Source organism: Gossypium hirsutum, chromosome A10 (assembly GCF_007990345.1).
Source record: "Gossypium hirsutum isolate 1008001.06 chromosome A10, Gossypium_hirsutum_v2.1, whole genome shotgun sequence".
Lineage (NCBI taxonomy): Eukaryota > Viridiplantae > Streptophyta > Magnoliopsida > Malvales > Malvaceae > Gossypium > Gossypium hirsutum.
In genome coordinates this window covers 101474752-101491075 of record NC_053433.1, presented here as the reverse complement: position 1 = coordinate 101491075, position 16324 = coordinate 101474752, and positions in this window count along the sequence as shown.

Sequence of the window (16324 nt, the reverse complement as noted above, 5' to 3'; positions counted from 1 at the left end):
GTTATAGCCAAATAGTTGTTATTTGGTTAATTAGTAGATAATGTGTTAATGCTTGGAAGATTGGCATATTGTGGTTTGATTTTAAGATGGAGATATGGTGCAATTTGTATCATGAAATAGAAAGTAGTTGAAATTAGATGGCATGATAGGTATTTGAATCGGCAAGTTTTTGGTTGCCTATATATATGTGTTAAAATCGTATCATTTTGATGGTTACGTATACATGAGAAAAGAGTGGCAAATTGGCTTTGCAAATGACCTATTTTTGTCCACACGGGTAGAGACACGGGTGTGTGTCTCAACTGTGTGCGACACACGGTCATATTTCAAGGCCGTGTGTCCCTTGGGGTACCCTTTCGAATTAAAGTCAGTATACCCTACAGTTTTAACAAGGCTTAGACACACGGTCGTGTCTATTGGCCATGTGAGACACACAACCTTGGCACATGGGCATGTGTGGCCATTTCGAAAGGTACACAAATCTGGCACACAGGCGTGTGGTCGACTGTGTGGCTAAGTCAGTAACCCCCTTAGATTTCACACGGCTTGGCAGACGAGCGTGTCCTTGGCCGTGTGGTGCAAGCCAGTAACCGCCTTAGATTTCACACGGCCTGTGACACGGGCGTGTCTAGTAGCAGTGTGAGGCACACGGGCTTGTGACCCTTAAATGTTAGAAAATTTTATAAGTTTCTCAAAGTTTGCATATGATATCGGTTTAGTCTCGAACCACTTTTAAGTAGGTTTTAAGGTCTCGTAGGACCTTAGAAGGGATAATATGATTGAGATGAATGGATTTTGATTGTGAATGCATGAATGAACTGTATTGATTGGCAATGTCTTGTAACCCTATTCCTGCGATGGATACGGGTTAAGGGTTTACAAGTTCGTATCGAACTCTTATCATTATATATCATAACATTGCCCGTTGAACCGTTTAGAATACCGTTGGATATCCGGGATAGCTCACACATAGTGTGCTAGCTCATATGACTGTAATTTGTCAATTCATGTACATGCATTAAAATGACCTGATAGTCACGGATATCAGAAAGTGTGTTTTCGGGGTCTCTGTTTTCGTAAAACAGATTCGTAAATATTTATTAAAATTTTTTACGAAGTTAGTTGTGTGATTAATTAGGTTTTAGCTAGGTGAATTAGCTTGAATTATTGGTAATTAGGTGTAAGGATTAAATTGAATAAAGGGTGAAAGTTTAATTATAGATTAAAGAAAAAGTAAAGGGACTAATTAAGTAAATAAACCATAAATTGACAATTGTATGGTAATGGTATTTTACATGTGTAATAATTATATACATATACTTGTAATAAATATATATACTTACTTATTATTTAAGAAAATATTATTATATTATATTATTCTATTATAGTATAATTAAAGAATTAAAAACAAATAAAAAAAGAATAGACAAGAAAGAATATAGAGGGACGAAATAGAGAAGGAAAAGAAAGAAAAAGGGATTTGTAAGCCAATTTAGTCCATTTTCCTGTAAATTTTATGTTTTTAGAATCCTACTATAAAATACTACTTGATTTATTTTGAAATTTTGGAAAATATTGAATTTTTAGATGATGTTCATGTTGAATAATTTAAGTATTTGGGATTAAATTGATAGATTTTAAGTTAGAATTGAGAAAGGGATTGAATTGTAAAATAAATTATAAGTTATGAGTAATAGGGACTAAATTGATCAATTTTAGAAATTTAGGCTTTATAGTAAAATTAGAGAGTTAAGTTTAGTTTTAAATGCAAATTGAATGAAAATATAGAATAAATTGAGAAGAAAATAAAGTTAGTTTTGGTTAGGGACTAAATTGGAATTTGGGCAAAAGTTGAATATAAATTGAAATATTCAATGTGAAATTGTATTGTAATTGATGAATTTCAATTGTTTCAATTTTCGTAGCTAACGTTGTGCCGAAAACTTCGACTAAGAAAGGAAAGGAAAAAGTCGACGAGGAGTAACTCGAAAATTCTGGTTTGTATTTCTATAATCCAAATCTAGTAAATATTAATTTTTGTATTTTGATTTAATGTTTATGGTAAGTGAATAAGGTGAGTAAATAGTATTATTATATTGAATTGAATTTATGTGAATTTATGATTAATGTGATATTTGAATATTGGACGATTGAGTGATTTGAAATCCTATTAACTGTATCGAGCTGAGTGGAATATAGATGGCATGCCATAGGGATACTTCGACCTCGAGTTGACAAGACACTGGGTGTCACAATATTACTTCGGATGAATTCGAAGAGGTACTAGGTACCCATTTACTCCGGCAAGGCCGAAGAGACACTGGGTGTCAACTTGTTACTTTGATTTATCCGATGAGGCACTAGGTGCCAAACTGGTGTGTTCTGGTTGTATCTGTGTATCCGTCAGAGTCCAAGTCATGTTAATAGGGGAATTGAATAAAATAGAGTTATGATTCACTTTGAATGATGAATTGAAATATGGAATGAGACATATGAATTGTGTTCATATTGTGAGAAGATATCTGAGATAGTAAATTGAAAAGAATTGAATGAGTTATAAATGCTTTATCTATTAAATGATTAATTATCTGATTATCCATATCGTATGTTATAATGTATAAGATTCAATATTTACTTTAAAGCATTTGGATTATAGAAATACCACTGAGTTCATACTCAGCGTACGGTCTGTTTTCCGTGCGCAGGTTAGGTTAAAGTCATATCGTTGAATCAGCATCCATAACGATCCCGAAACTCAAACTATAGTGAAGTATATTTCTTTTTGGTAATGGCATGTACCTAGGTTGTCTTAAGTATGCCATTTTGTGAAATGATTGTAAATGATGTTATAATTTGAAATTGGTTGAATATATGTATATGAAATATGTGTTATATTAAACCTATCAAATGGTATATTTTGGTTAAAATTTGGTATGAAATTAGAATTAGTTTAAATGATGTACTATTGGAATGATTTGAAAAATATGTGTGAAGAACCTATGAATATACAGTGGATAGGTCATTAAGTTGATTGTTTTGATATGTTTTAGATGTATTTGAATGTGTTTTGGATTGGTTGAACGATTGGTTTTTGAGTAGCTTGGTGTTCAAGATTGCAGGGTTTGGTAAACTTGATGCTTAAGGTTCATTTTGAGTCCACACGGCCAAGCACACGGGCATGTGACTGGACCGTGTGAGACACACGGCTACCACATAGGCGTGTGGTTTGGCCGTGTATCCCCTGCAACTTTAAAATTTTAAAACAAAATCCCCAATTATTTTCGCACGAGCAAAGGCACGGGCGTTTGTCTTAGCCATGTGAGGCACACGAGCGTGCAGCTGGCTGTGTGGCCTAAGTCAAAGAGTTACACGAGGTCAGACACAGCTTGGGACACGGGCGTGTCCCTTGACCATACGGGCGTGTGTACCCTGTACTTAGGAAAATATTTTGTAATTTTAAGAAAAATTTTCGAAGTACCCGATTAAGTCTGATTTGTTTCTAACACGTGTTTTGGGCTTTGAAGGCTCATAAAATGGATAGTATGATTGAATTATGATATTTTAGTGTAGATAATTATGAAATGTACGTATTTATTTTGAAAATTTCGGTAATGCTCCGTAACCCTATTCCGACGATGGATAAGGGTTAGGGGGTGTTTCATGTATGCTCATATAAGCTGTGAACCAGTATGCTCACTCAAGCTAAAGATCGGTATGCTCTCACGAGCTATAAATCGGTATGCTCATACGAGCTATGGGTCGGGACGTAGCTACATGATGCTGATCACACGAGCTATGGAATATCCACAATACATGTAGGACCTCAGCCATCGATAGGACGTTCAGGACCAGTACTCAAATCATGTAACCCTAATGACATGTCATTTGTATCCTACGAATTTCTAAGGTTCAAACGGACTCAGTATTAGTATTTGTCGAACTTCATTGGATATGCAACCATGTCTGTTTATAACAATTCATAACATATATATATATTTCAATTAAAGACATATAAACACAATTTAATTACACAAACTTACCTCGACAAGTATACGTAGATACGGAGACGACTAATTTGAGATTTTCCCTTTACCTCGATCAAACTCCGTATGAGAACTGTCTTGATCTATATGGATAAATTTAACTCAATTCAATATATTTTTCATTCAAATTAACCCAATTTATATTTTGAAAAAATTACCATTTTACCCTTATACTTTTAATTACTTTGCAAATTAGTCTTAGTTTCAGAAAATGAAATTCATACAATTTTACCCCAACCCAAGCCTAGAAGAATATCATATACACTTGTAATATTTTTATACACTTGTAATTCATAGACATTTCACTAATCCAGAAATTATACCATGTAATATTTTTTATTTTTCAATTTAGTCCCTCTTTGACACTTTCACCAAAAATCCCTTTACAAAATTTGTTTATCTAACAACCATCCATTTTCTATCATCAAACTTCAAAACTCATGTACATGCATGAATGGAAAAACCCTAATAGTTTAACAGTTTCAGAAATTAGTCTTTGGGCTAGCTAGATTAAGCTACAATAATCCCAAAAACATAGAAATCATTAAAAACGGAATGAAAAATCTTACCAATGCAAGGGAATTAGGTTAGTCGAAACCTAAAGCTTCCATGGCTACTATTTTCTTTTTACAACCGGCTAAAGATGGAAGTAAAAGATGACTTCTTAATTTGGTTTTATTTAATTTATCATTTATTTACCTATTTACTTAATTAACCTTTAAAAACTTTAAAAATTACATATTTGCCATGCCATGCTCATCCACTAATATATAAATGGTCTAATTATCATATAAGGGCTCATGCTTTAAGGTTCTATAGCTATTTAATACTTTTGGCTGCTAGAACTCAACTTTTGCACTTTACGCGATTTAGTCCTTTTTTCTCAAATTGAACATGTAAACGGTAAAATTTCTTAACGAAATTTTTATACGGTACTACTATCATGCTGTAGGCAATAAAATAATAATAAAATAAATGTTTTTACTTTGGATTTGTGGTCCCAAATCCACTGCTCTAATTTCACTGAAAACGGGCTGTTACAATCAGGGGTACTGAAGTACAAACAAGGGCACTAATATGAAATTCAAGGTACCAAAGTAAATTCACATATATATAAATGAGTTAACTAGAGAACAAAAATACAAAACATAAGAAAATTTCATTTACGTATTGAAATACTATAAACTTACTTACAACACTTCTAATTTAAACATAGGGATCTATCCTACAATTTTCTCTTTTTCTTGGTTTAAGTCTTTCTGGCCCGGTTCTTGATCTATATAATAAAAAAATGCAATCAGTTAATTTTACATACATTTCGCATTCAAAGTAATGCATATGACCTTTAGCTTTTTATTAATTATACATTTTCCCTAAACTTTTACAGTCATCACAATTTAGTCCCTCTACTCAAAATTTTCCAATTTAACAAAACCTTACCATTTCCCCAAGTTAACCCAAATCCATACTAAGCTAGAGCAATCCAAAAATATTCACTAATTGCAAAATTTTCCAAAAATTTTAAGCATTTAAACAATTTACTCCATTTACTAAAACTATCAAAATATCAATCAATAAACTAATCAAAATCAACATCTAACACTTCAATACCATCATTCAACATTTAAACTAACAAGAATTCATCCATGGCAACATTCAAAAACTTTAACATTTTCAAAAAAAAAGTTACGAGTTAGCTAGACCTAGTTGCAACGATCTCGAAAACATAAAAATTACAAGAAACAGAATCAAAACAAACTCACATAAACACGAAAGAGATGATACCAAATTCTGTTTTAATTAATATTTATCTTATTATTATCTAATTACAATTTTACCCATTTTTATTTAACATATATTTGGCCAATTCATCATGCAAAACCGTCCACTTAACTTTACTAGGGTCTAGTTACCATATAAGTCCTCATTCTTTTAATAGGTTAACCATTTATTCCATACAATTCAATTATGACATGATTTTATACTCTTTTTACAATTTAATCATTTTCCTTAAACTGACAAGGTAAACTTTAAAATTTCATTAACAAAATTTAATACGGCCTTAATGTAACTCTATAAATAATAATTACATATTAACCTTGATCTCACATATCAGAATTGTGGTCCTGAAACCACTATTTTCATCACTACTAAAAAAGGGATATTATAGTTTGCAGGATTACATCAAGCGTTTTCATGCAGCGACATTAAATACAAAAATTTAGAGGACCAATGGGCCATTGATATTTATTGTGGGAGTCTTGAATGAGCACATGTAGTACTCGTTCACTGATAATAAGCCACAAAGTTTGGAAAATTTATCTGAGAGGGCTTACAAATTTGCTGAAGCAGAAGAAATTAAGAGAACAGCTCGCGATACATTCCAAAAAGATGATAGGTTTCAAGGAATAGAGAGGGGCTCGCAGTCATCAGGGTCTGTCTTATCAGGCTATACATGTACAAGGTGGGGACAGTAGAAGGGACAATCACAGAATGGGTCATCTAGGACGTCTCAAAGGTCTCAACCTAAGTACGCGAGAAGGTATCCTATTTATGGTAAATTTGAGACATACACTCTTTTAACTGCTATGCGTGCATATATCCTCAGTTAAGTAAAGAGTCTGGGCATTCTGCTAAGTCCTCCACCTATGAGACATAATGTAAGAAGGTTGAACTCAAGGGACAAGTGTGTTTTTCATGAAATTGAGGGGCTATAAAATTGAATATTGTTCTTCTTTAAAGGATGCCGTTGAAGAAATAGTCAGAAATGGCGAGCTGGAGGATTTTGTAGCTCCATATGAAAGTCAACCAAGGTAGAGTTTACGGACCGAAACTAAAGCTAAGCAGAATGTGTGAGGAACTATTCATATAATATTTGGGATAGATAAGGATTAAGCGGCCTCTATTACCGAAAGGAAAGCTCATCTTAGAAGTGTTATGTCAGTTAGTTCATTAAAGAGGTTGTTCAACAGAAAAAGTGGAAAGTGGAACTTGGTAACAAAGATGAAGATCTATCTTACGATGAGGAGGGAAATGATCCAATGGTTGTGCAGCAGCTATTGCAGGTATTAGAGTAAAAAAAATATTAGTGGATAATGGCAATACTGTGGATGTGTTAACTTGTGATCCTTACCAGAAAATAGGATTAAAGGAATAAACATTAAAAAGGGTGAGTTCATTGTATGGTTTTGTGAACCATCCTGTTGAGGTAAATGGCTTTATCACTTTACCTGTGACTTTGGGGGTTGGCGAGCACACCACGATGGAACATGTTCAATTTTTTTTTGTTGATCATCCCATGGCATACAATGTCTTTTTTAGGCGTCCTATAATAAGGATGGCTAAGATGATAATTGCAACTTTCTACATGAATATTATATTTCCTATAAGAACTAGGGTAGGTTTCATGCAACCTGATCGGTGAATAGTTAGGGAGTGTCATATTCTATCAGCCAAGAAAACACGCGAGCACAAGCAACAAGGATAGATTTTTCAGGAAACAAGACTGGATAGTCAAGTGCTAGATTTGGATAGTCTTGATGCGAGAAGTGAGGAGAAAATTATGAAGCCAGAAGCAGTAGAAGCTATTGAAACTTTATAGTTATTTTATGATGACGTCGCTAAGGTGGTGAGAACTTCATCAGCATTAATAGTTGAGGAAAATTAGGATTTGATTCAGTGTCTAAGGGAAAATTTTGATGTTTTTTCATGGTTAGCTACAGATATGCCTGGAGTGGATCCTCAGATAATTGTTCATAGGTTAAATGTACTACTTGAGGTTAAATCAATTAAACAGAAAAAAAATTACTCCACAAGTTGTTGAAGCAATAAGACAGAAGGTGGGGAAACTGCTATCAACAGGATTTATCAGAGAGGTCACATATCCAAATTGGGTTTCGAATGTTGTAATGGTGAAAAAAGCTAATGATAAGTGGAGAATGTTTATTAACTTCACTAACCCTAATAAAGCTTGCCCTAAAAATAATTTTCCCTTACCCTCGATTGATAGACTGGTTGATGCGTCATCGAGGCATAGGTTTATGAGCTTTATGGATGAATTCTTAGATTATAATCAGATATCTATGGCCCTAGAGGATCAGGACAAGACAACATTTGTTACTGAGGAAGACTTATTTTGTTATCGGGTCAAACCCTTTAGTTTAAAGAACGCAAGTGCAACTTACCAGAGGTTGGTAAATAGAATTTTTAAAGAACAGATTGGGCGAAGTGTTGAAGTTTATGTTGATGATATGTTGGTGAAAAGTTCTACTCTAAGGGGATATGTTCAAGATTTTTCGAAGGCATTCACTATTTTGCAAGCTCACAATATGAAACTTAATCCAGGAAAGTGTGCTTTTGATATTAGAGCTGGCAAATTTCTGGGGTTCATGGTTTCAGAAAAGGGAATAGAGGTTAATCCAGAGAAGATTTGTGCCAATTTGGATATGCCTTCCCCAATGACAGTTAAATATATTCAACATTTAACAGGAACGGTGGTTGCACTTAATAGGTTCGTTTTTAGAATGGCAGACAAATGTTTGCCCTTTTTTAAAGGCTTGAAATCTTCTTTCTCTTGGACTGAAGAGTGCAAGATAACTTTTGATAAACTTAAGTCATACCTTACATCCCTACCACTGTTGATGTCAAATCGCGTGGGAGAGACTTTGTATGTTTACTTGGTGACCTTAGACGAGACAATTGTAGCTATTTTAATTAGGGTAGAAGGAGCTCACTAGTTTCCAATTTATTATGTTAGAAATTGTTGCAAAATAGGGAGCAAAGGTATTCAAAAATAGAAAATTTTATTTTTTCTCTAATTATTGCAGATCAAAAGTTGTGTCCCTACTTTCAGGCTCATCCTATTATTGTTATGACAAATCAACTTGTTAAAGATATACTATCCAAAGCTGGCACTTCAGAATGAATAAAAAGATGGGGAATCGAGTTACCTGAGTTTGGTGTAGAGTACGCTCTAAGGACAGCAATAAAAGGTTAGATTCTAGCTAACTTCATAGAGGAATTTTAACCTATAATTTGAAATATTAATTCATGAACAACTATTGGAATCACATCTGAGAGATGTTTATTATCTCCTGCGATGACATATTATGAATGCATGTTTAGTCTGTTGTCTCCTGTGATGACTTATGACAAAAACATGTTTCATTTTGATAAGTCAATTGATCTGTCAGGTAACCTATAGTTTGAACTATTAATTCATGAACAATTATTGGAATCGCATTTGATAGATGTTTATTATCTCCTGTGATGACATATTATGAATGCATGTTTAGTTTATTGTTTCCTGTGATAACTTATGACAAATACAAGTTCCGTTCTAATATTTCCTTTTTTTTCCATTTATTAAGCGAAATATAGTAGTTAGTTCACCATAGGGAGATAAAAGTTCAACCGATGGGTCAAAAAGCTAGACAGTATATGTTGATGGCTCTACAACAAAAATAAGGTCAGGGGCAAGAGTTCTCCTAATTGATCCTGATAAAAATGAGTGGCAGTATGGACTCTCTTTCAGTTTTCAAGCATCTGTTAATGTTACGAAGTATGAGGCCCTAATATCAGGATTACAGTTAGCCCGATAATTTGAGGCAATGGAGCTAATCGTATATACAGATTCACAACTGGTAGCAAAGTAGATGAATGACGAGTATGAAGTGCAGGAACCAATCTTGAAAAAATACCATTCAATAGTAGCTCAACCACTCACAAGTTTTGATAAAGTGCAAGTCAAGCAGCTATCTAGAAAAGATAATAGTTGAGCAGATATTTTATCAAAGTTGGTATCATTTGTTGTTATTGAGCAAAGAGGAAAATTCTTGTTGGAATATAGACACGTCCCAAACTATGACATGCTACAGATATTTAATTTGAGTCAACAAGAAACATAGATGACCCCCTATTATTCAAACATTGCAAGGCCAAGAAAATCACCTTGACAAGAAAGAGTTCGCCAAGTTACAATACAAGGCTACGAGGTATACCCTTTTAGAGGGTGTACTCTATAGAAAAGTGTATTCCCAACCATTGCTATGATGTTTAGCACCCTCAAAAGCTGAATATGTGATGGGAAAGATTCATGAAGAAATTTCTAGTGACCACTTAGGTGGCAAACTCCTTGCACAAAAACTTTTCAGACAAGGATATTATTGGCCAACTATGCAAAAGGCTGCATACCACATGGTTCGCACTTTTGATTCTTGTCAGAGATATGCTCAAGTGCAGTGATCACCAGTAGAACCTTTTCAAATTATGTCACGCCCTTGGCCATTTGTAACTTGGGAAATTGATATTGTGGGCCCATTTCTAATAGCTACAGCATAGAAGAAGTTTATAGTGGTTGCTGTAGATCATTTCACTAAATGGATAAAAGTTGAAGCCTTAGCTACAATTATAGAAAAGAAAATGGAATCTTTTCTTTAGAAGTCTATTCTGTGTAGATTTGGCATCTCACTCCTAATTATAACAAACAATGGAACGCAATTTCAAGGGAAATTCAAAAACTTTTGCAAAGATTTATAGATTGCACTGGCTCAAAGCTCTATCAAGACACCCCAAACAAAAATCCAAATGGAGGTCATGAATAAGAAAATTCTAACAGCTTTGAAAAAGAAGGTAGATGGTGCCAAAGGTGCTTGGTTAGAGGAGCTGTCAGGAATCATTTGGGCTTCACAAACCTCACCTCACACAGTAACTGAGGAGACTATGTTCTCACTTTTTTATGGAGTGGAAGTAGTGATTCCTACTCAAATGGTATGCACTCACATATAATAATACATTGTGATGAAAATACTAACCAAAAGGAGATCTACCGTAATTCGGTGTAGTAAATTAAACTAGTTTTCACATTTAAGGAGCTTAAATATAAGCATTTTCGTTATGTTTTAAGTAAGTTTCTTTAATTTTACTTACATCTAATAAAATGTGCACATTAAGTCTTTTATTAACTTTAAGGGCCTAAATGAGAGGTAACATGCTTTCTAAGTGTACAGGAGACGATTAGAAGGCATTTTGGACCAATATTGGACACTATGTTGAAACATGGGAGATTCGATGTCACAACATAGAGAACAGAATGGAGAAAGTAAGAAACTGCCTTCAATGTCGTGACACAGGCTGAGGGTGTCACGACATACCCTTGCAGATAGCTGCAGAGAAGCATACTGGTAGCTATGTCGCGACACAGGCCATTGTGTTGCAACATTGACTTTGTGACGAGAATAAAACATGAAGTAGGGGCATTTTGGTCTGCACAATCAAACTTAAAGCTCGAGAATGCCAGCTAACCTAGGTTTAAGGATGAAGGCTACCTAAAGGCTATAAATAAGCTCATTTGGCACACATTATGAACATATTGCATTAGCTTAGATTCTATCTTTAGGTTTAAGTTTTGTTTTCTTACTTTCTTTATATTTTCATAGTTTTAGTTTACTAGTTATGAGTTATAGAGAAGATTAACTATTGTGGATCCAGGCTTATTATTAATATCAATCAGGCTTTTCTTAAACTTTATATTTCAATCCATTCTCTACGCTTAATTTTTCCATGTATTCCATGTTGTTTATGAAAGCCATAAGGAACTAATCCTTCTATAGGGGATTAGTGAGTGGAAGCATGATCTTTTAACTATTTTGTAGGGTCATTCAACGGATCAACTATTTGGGAAATGAAGAACGTGAAACAAACCCTAGGCCTAACAACCTTGGGAAATCATCAAGGTGGAAATTGATGACGTCACGAACTAACTAAAATACGACAAAGGCAAGCGCACCTATCGAATGGTAGTATAGCTACGGTGAGTCAGGAATATCGTATCCACGAGGACTAAAATTGCTAGTAATTACTATCTTTTTATTATCTAGCCTATAAATTGAAGGGTTACTTTTAATCTAAAATTAAACTAAACTAATTACTAAGAGACAGGGAGCAAATTGGGAAAATAATTGAAGAAAACATATGAGAGAGAAAATACCCAAGAAAGAATCCACCTAGACTTCACTTATTATTCTAAATCTGAATTAAATGATTTATTCATTTGACTTGATGCATAGAAATCCCTAAATTATATTAATATCTCTTTCAAGAGTAAAAATAACTGACTCTAGGTTGATTAATTGATATCTCTTTCTAATTAAAACCCCTATCGTCGCATTATAATACTCGATCTATGGATTTCCCTATTAGATTTGACTCTAATCTGGTAGATTTATGTCGCCCTATTTCTAGGGTTGCATGCAATTCCACTCAATTATGTGAGATCTACTCTTAGACAGAAACTTTTGCTCCACGAAATAAGCACATCAATCATGAGTTAATATCCTAAAAACATTAAAAACATGAAATAAGAACACATAATTGAGATCAAAAACAAATATTTATCATGTAACTCAAAACAAATCAAATAATAAGATCCATCTTAGGTTTCATCTTCCCTAGGTATTTAAGGAATTTAGTTCATACTGTATGAGGAAAACATCTCAAAAATAGGAAAACAACAAAACATTAAGAAACCCCAAAAATTTCGAGAGAAATTCAATGGAGATCTTCAGTCTTGAAGGAGATCCTGCTTCCAAGCTGAATCTGTTGGCGGTATTCGAGTAATTTCTGCATTCTACTCTGCGTCCCCCATTTAGGCCCTCTTTTAGTATGTATTTATAGACTTTAGAATGCTCAGAATCCCTAAAAATTAGCTTTTCCCGCATGTTTTGGAAACAGGGAGTGATATCAGAACGGGCTACCACACGGGCCTGTGCTCAGTCCATGTCGAAATGGTCTTGACCGTGTGGATCTTTAAATCAGCTCGTTTTGTCCGTCTTTGGCCCGTTTTCTGCTCCTTTTGGTCCCCTATGCTCTCCTAAGTATAAAATATAAATTTAAAGGATTAGGAGCATTAAATTCACTATATTAAATAATAAATCATCCAAAAACATGCCAGGCATGGGATTAAAATGTGTTACTTTTATGGTTTATCAAATATCCCCACACTTAAGCGTTTGCTTGTCCTCAAGCAAAATCCTCAACTCACAATTAAAAGTAAACTTTCTCAATTCATAATTCTCATTAATAATGTTTTATCATAATTCAAAAATAATTACACATTAATAATTCAACTAAAAGAACCCTAAAGATTCAAACAATCCAAGTCACACTTTTTTTAAGACATGAAAATATAGGTATCTCCCCTTATCTAAGTAATTACTTTTAATTCAAAATCGACAAGATTTTACATCCTCACTAAAGATTCACTCAAATCACTCAAAGTATTTAAGGTTCAAAAAGTAAGCACTTAAAAGTCAATTATGAAAGGTCATTACCATAGGCTTGCATGAAAATCAAATCTCCACCACTATAAAATGATATGATACACAAATCAAAAGGTCTTTAAAGGGCTGTAATAATCAACATAAATGTATATATATTTTTTATATCAATAGATAATAAGAGAAAATTTAACAACTGGAATAAAAGAACATAGTGAAGCAACTAACCAAATCAAATCTCAATAAAAAGAGAGTCAATAAAACTGGAAAAAATTCTCAATGAATCAAAAATGAGTTATGGGTTAATATTAATGGGTAAATCAAGAAACAATTTGTTAGGCTTAAAGGGGGTTCACTAAGGGTTAATTATGAAGGTAGGCTTTTATGGTATAAATGGGTTAAAACCTAAGTGCCTTTATCATCTCAATATATCAAATCAAAGGTGTGGTCTTGACATGTACAATCTAAGCAAGTTCTAGAATAACAAATCAATATTGACACACTCATAACCAATAAAAAAGTGAGCAAGAAAAGTATATGCTCTAAAGGCTCAAAATCTCACAAAAATTATGGCTTTTGATGTCAATCTTGCAAATTTCAAACTTCAAGGTAATACCTTAATTTAAGGAATCAACCTAAAAAATTTTAATTCTAAAAAATAGACTTATCATGCTTGATTCTCTAGTGTCTTAAAGTCTAAACCATCAATGTACAAATACCTATGAATTTAATCTAAAACATATCAATAAGAATCATAAATCGATAAGAATTCATTCTAATAATGTTATGAGAAAATTAATTGAACACAAGGCATAATTAAGGGATTTCCAAATAATCATATAAATAACCTCTCCACACTTAAGATGTACATTGTCCTCAATGTACAAACAAATGTAATCATAATATAAACAAATATCATAAGAGAGAGAGAAAACTGAAACTGACCTGAATAATGGATGAAAGTCCCAAAATAGTGAAAAATAGAATTGTAGATAAATGTAGAGGGAGTGCATGATTCTGAGCAACTGATAAAAAGATAAACACAAATACTGAAGAGGATCAAAGGATTAAAACTCGATTAGGAACAATTATTACAAAGAAAAATATAGTTCAAAATTAAGGATAAAATAAACATAAAATGAAAAATAAAAAGAAAAATAAATCTAAAGACAAATGGACTCAATGGTCCTCATCATCAGACTGATCAATGTCGCGAGCCTGTGCCACAGGAGAGGAGATGTAGAGATGCTGGCATATTTCCTGTAGAGTTGCATCAATGCTATCGAACCTTTGAAAACACTGTTGCTCAAGGCGAGTAAATTACTTGGAGACATCCGCGAAGGTCGCAGCAGAGTGAGTAGGGCGGTAACTCAAAGGTGGTGATGGAGGTGGATCCCCGTGGTAGGGAGAAGCATCATCAGTGAAGTCCTCTGTGTCATCCTGAATGTCAGACTGGAATAGTCTGAATTGATGGGAGTCCACTCCACTTCGCCGTTCGATCATCCTCATATGGATCATGCTCAAGATGCCCTGATGGGACATCTGGCTGACTAGGGTAAGTGTCGAGGATTGCTCTAGTGTGTCAAGAAGACCGAAGTGTCGAGCGAGGCAAAACACGTAAGGGTTGAGACATATGGGGCCCTTCTTGTGGTGCTCAGTTTGATGGTGAAATGCAAGCTCGATGAAGTACTCCATATCAAAAAACATGTCTGGTAGCCATGTTCCACAGAAAATAGGCGTCATAAGTACTAACCACTCCTATGCTCTCTCTCCGACCTGTCAACGTATGAGCTAGAAAAGCGTGAAGGTACCGTAAGGACGGTGAAAGAGACTTCACCTTCGATCGACTCGCATCATAGTTTGTCAGACCGCCTGTGAGATCAGTCCAACAGCGTAAAGACAAGTGATGAATATGCTGATGAAGCTAAAGAATTCCTCTGGGTAGAGTCTCAAAGTAGCACCAAACTCTGGGACACTCATATGTCGCACCAAACCACCGAGGTAAAAGGTGATGGTGCTTGGCTAGTCATGAACCGACATGTCTTACTGACCGAAAATGTGGCGCCGAACTCTAAGGTGAGCTCCGTGTAGGTGGGCTCAATGATGGTGAAAAATCTATCCCACGGGGCTGTAGTAATAATCGCGCGCACATCATCAGCCAAATAGACTTGCTCCAATGCGGGCCAATCAATGCAACGGCCCAGACCAACTGGTCGCACTCGATGAAGCTGGTACAGATCCTTTTAAGGGCCCTCCAAAAATCAGAGGTAATGGTGGCGAGCCTCAGTAGATGCATTCGAGGCGGAGGTCCCACCAGGGCCTTTCCAATTTTTCGAAACGAGGATGGCTACCTTAGATTTGCCTCGTGTGTTCGTCATGATAAATCTGCCATAAAACGATGAAATAAATCAAATGGACTAACCAATATAACGAATGCATGCTAATAAGAGATAAGAATCTGAGTAGAGCTGCAACAATGTGGCAAATGTATAAACAAAATACCACTACTAACAATACTGCCATTAAATAAAAATATTTATAAAAATTTATAATATTACTAAAAATAAAAATAGTAGGGGGTAAAAAGAGAACCGACGGTGGTGTAGATCGGCGCAAATGAAAAGGTATGGGAGGGAGGGGTCGAGGTTGGAGCGAGCGGTGGTGGCTAGTCGGGTTGAGAGGGTGGTGCGGTGGTGGCTGGTCGGGCTGAGAGGGTGGTGCGGGGTTAAGGGGATGGCCAGAAAGGAGAGGAAAATGGGGAGATGAGAGAAAACTGAGAAAAAAAAAAGAAAAGGTCTGTGGGGTGAGGCGCGTGAACTGATGGGAGAGATGGCGGTCGGAATAGGAGATAGGGAGAGATGCGATGGCCAGAGAAGAAGGGTGGGGTTGGTTCAATCGGTGGCTAAGGTGAATATGAGTGAAACTTTAAGAAAAAGACAAAAATGGGGATTAAAATTAAGGTTTAGGGGTTAAAAAGGGTGACACGATCGTGTAACGGCCCATGTG